Genomic DNA, 4,584 nt, shown 5'->3' on the forward strand with positions numbered 1-4,584 from the left:
TTGGGGTATAACTTTTGCGCTATTTTTGTTTCCCGGTTCCAATCAGTGCAGTTTTTTTTAAAGCATCCTTATTTAACATAACCATGAGCATATTTAAACTTGAAGTTTTCATAATACAATGAAGTACCGCATCTAAAACATCAAAGGATTCGCTACTTATTCAAATGTTGAACACGGTACGTGTACCGACAACTTAAATTCAAGTTTAAACTACAAAATTTCCGGGCGTTGCCGGACAGTGGAACTTTTCCACATGAAACTACAATCTCAATATGTTATGAAACAATTGAGTTTATATGTAGGCTTTTACGGGATACTTTTTGCAATCACTTTGTTTCTAAATCAAAGAATATATTTTCACACAATTTAGAGCAAAACAACAAAAAATAAATGTTCGCACTTCATTTTTTTTTTGTTTTTTAATAATTAACGAACTATATAACATATACAGATTACAACAGATTTTATTTTTATTCATGGAATCATTTTTATTTTTTAGCATTCTAAAGTTATTGTTAAAAAATGGTAACAATCCAATTTTATGTTTAATTTTTTAAATTAATTTTTATAAAAGTGAAATGGGATAATTAATTTCAAAAGTTTATTTTGTCCTGTAATTCTAAATTTGTTTAATACAATATGAACTTATTTTTTAAAGCTTAAAAAAAAAATTTTTTTTAAGGAACTTTTTTTATATACTGGGCACACAAATTGATTGTTTCAAACTCTGTTGACAATAAAGAAAGTTGTGACCACAATTGTGTTCACAACTTCCTTCAGCAATCTCAAAAATACTTCTGCTTAACTTCCCTAAATAGCATAAAAAAAACTGTCATCATTTTTTTCATGTCATGTATTTCATCATTTTTTTCATGTCATATTCAAGGCATGCAAAACAGTTCACTAAAATTCCTGATAAATCAATTGAAATTATGTACCATACCAGGAAATTTTAACTTTCTTCAGGAAATAATATGTGGATTAAAAAGTCTGTGGACCCTAATTTCAATTTAACCGTGGGTAGTTTTGACGGAGCCGAATTATGCGAGTTAGTTAACCTCTATATCACTGTAGCAACCAGACAATCTCTAATGGACTTATTATAAAAGGACAAAAATAGACTTCGACAAAGCACTAATTGCAACAATTTTAATTACAACTATCAAAAATGAATTGTCTATAAAAAATGTTTGTCTTTCTAGACAATCATTTTAAAAACGGACACTAAATGAACAATCTCGATTTTTTAATGAGGTATAGAAGATCTATTTAATATATAATTTGGACTTATAACGAGTAATTAAATTTTCACTGCAGCATCGTTTCAAAAACTGAAAACGAGCACAAAATTAAAAATACAATTTTTCTAACAAAAGTTCATTTTTTAATTTTTTGTCCAGCGTGTGCTGTTGATTAAAAAGTTAATGTCTATTTAAAAACCTCAAAATGGACTATTTTGTGCTCAATTGAAGTTCATTAATTACTCAGTTCAGTTGTTTTTCAATTCTCAGTGAATGTGCGTGAAAGTTTATTTTTAAAATGCCCTCTCCAGTTTGGGATTACTTCAAAAAAGTTGAAGGTAAGTTTATCATTAAAAAAATTTTCCTTAGTCACTAAAATCTTTATCACCTTCAATAAAATTATTTTAAAAATATGTGATCAAGGAGTTGTCCTTTATAAAATGTGGATTAGTAAGTAGGAGATTCCAATAGGTGTTAAAATTTATTTAGGTTTGTGAATAAAACAATAGTGAAAAAGAAAAATGTTTTTTATTTTCATTTTATTGATGAATATGTACGCAAGTTTTAAACAATAATTAATCATGGGCAATGATCGTCATTTGGAGTTTTGATGTCATTTCAATATTTTTTTAATATTATAAATTTACTACATAACAATCTTCAAATAATACGGTAATGAAAGATTTCTGGTTTTATGAAATCAAGTAAATTTAGACAAAATCATAGACACCAAATAGACAAAAAATTATGCTTTGTAGACTTATGAAGTGAAAATTATTTTTTAACTGAGCAATCTTAGGACACCATCAAAAATTTGATAGACACAACAAGGACAAAAAATTAAACATTTGTTGTGTCCATTACAACATACAGAATTGTCTATGTCTGTGTTGTAAGTCTATCCATAGACTAGTCTGGTTACTATATCACTGATCTCAAAATATAACTGATAGCTGGTTTTATTGTTTTTTCCGAAAAAAGTTGAAGCTAAAATTGGCCTCCCAAAATGGCGGCGATTATAGTTCCTAGCGGTGAAACCGATATACATTTTAAATGGCTAAATCAAATTACTAAAAAAATAATTAAATAAGCTTATAAGTTTGTTAAAAATAAAAGAAAACAAATGAATTTTATAAATATTAGAGAAAAAAAGAAATAATTTTTTTGTATAATTGAATTTATTATTAAATGGCATTTACAAATTTAGTTAAGTCTTATGTATTGGGAACTAAAAACTATAAGTCTTATAGTTTTTAGTTTCTAATGCTGTATGCTAGAAGGTTAATAACATAACAGTATGATAAACGGCAATCATTTCTACCCTCTATATTCTCTACTACTATATTCTCTATTTTTTGTAGCAAGATGACATTTTGTACAAATTCTACATGAATTGTTAACTGAGTGCTGTGAGTATACAAAAACTTAGGGGTTCCTTCTAGAATTATATTATATTACTTGAATTCTATTATTGCATAAATTATTTGAATAAAATATTATTAAGTGTCACTTATACTGGTAAAAAAAAAACAGGTCTGAATTATAGTTATTTATAACAACTTTTAAAACAAATAAAAAGTAAATAATAGTTTCTTATAGTTTGAAGGATAATCACTCAATACAATTGAAGAAAAAATGTATATAATAATACATTTGTTTGAAAAAAATTTATTTATATCTTTATATAGAAATATTCAAAACATTTCCTCCTCTTTGAAATATCTTCTTAACTTTAATTAAATATCCTACTTACCTGTATTATGGTTATATATTACAGCTTGCTGACTTTTTTTATATTAATGAACTATAAATAGATTGATTATATGACATTAAATTCAAGAAAATGATTTGCTAAAGAATATCATTAGTCTTAAAGAGATTACTGCTACACAAATGATCTTGTATAATCGAAAAACTGATTTCATTGGATATTTGGCAACAATTAAATCTGCTCAAGGTATTTCTTGACTGGGTTGAAAAAGAAGGTTCACCATTAAATTATTTATTATCATATAAGCATAGTCAAAACCATCTAGAGCTCTTTTTTTGGTGCTGTGAGATCTGCAGAAATGTTTAACAGCAATATCAAATACCAACTATTTACATATAAATAACTTTTTATGCAAAATACTGTTCAATTTTCAAATGAAAACTGCAGCATCAGAGATAAAACTCATATATGTGTTTTAGACGATTCTTTTGGTGATTTTAGTACTAAAATATCTTTTACTGAAGTTGAATTAATAAGAAAACATGATTTGTTGGAGAGAGAACCAACAGTTAGTGATCACGATAATGCAGATCTTCCAAACTGCAACAATCTATTTGAATACAAAAAAACTTTGATCCCATATATTGCTGGATACGTAGATAAAATGACTTCAAAAAAAATATCCTCATTAAATGTCAGAATGCACTAGTACTCCCTTTCCATTTAAAACAAAATAGCTTTTTAAAATTCAAAGACAGGAGGTTTGATTAAACCAACCATAAGTGTTATATGCAAAGAAACACAAAGGTGTTTCCAAATTAATTAGTTGTTTTAATAGATTGCCTCATTCAAAATGCACTAGCAAGTGCTGCTTTGAGATCAGTCGATTTCTTGAAAATAATAATTGATCTATCTCCTCATGTTTGACTCAACTATAAGTGATAACAATATATTTTTCTTGTTTTAGCTCATTTGGCAGTTTGGCTGCCAAATTAACTAGAAAAATAAAAATGTATATATATATATATATATATATATATAATATATATATATATATATATATATATATATATATAATAAAATAGTATGACACAAATAACTATATAAAAAAATTCTAGAAGGAACCCCTGAGTTGTGTGTACTCACAGAGCTCAGCTAATAGTTCATGCAGCATTTGTAAATTTGTGATATCTATTTGAAAAACTAATTTCATAATAGTTTATTTAAAAAAGATATTTAGCTGCCTACCATGCAGTTATGTTATTAACCTTCTAGCACACAGCATTGGGTAGTTAAGAACTAAAAGGTGCATAAATTGTATTATAAACAATATTAAACAAATAATTTATAGTAAAACTAAAATTAAAAGAAAGTAGTTAAATGAAAAATAAACAAAATATGAATTAAATTATTTCATTTTTTCAAACTTAAAATAATTATTCGAAAGTTGTTTGAAAAATGTTAACTTGTATAATTACTAGTTCCTTATTTGTTCTTTACTAATGTTAAATAAACTAATTCTTAATTAAAAAAACTAAAAATTTTTATCTTATTTAATAACATTGATTTATCTTTAAAAAAGCAAGATATTATATAAACTTATTCAATAAGTAATAAAAAAAAAGGCAATAT

The sequence above is a fragment of the Hydra vulgaris genome, chromosome 14, assembly GCF_038396675.1.
Source record: "Hydra vulgaris chromosome 14, alternate assembly HydraT2T_AEP".
In the NCBI taxonomy this organism is placed as follows: domain Eukaryota; kingdom Metazoa; phylum Cnidaria; class Hydrozoa; order Anthoathecata; family Hydridae; genus Hydra; species Hydra vulgaris.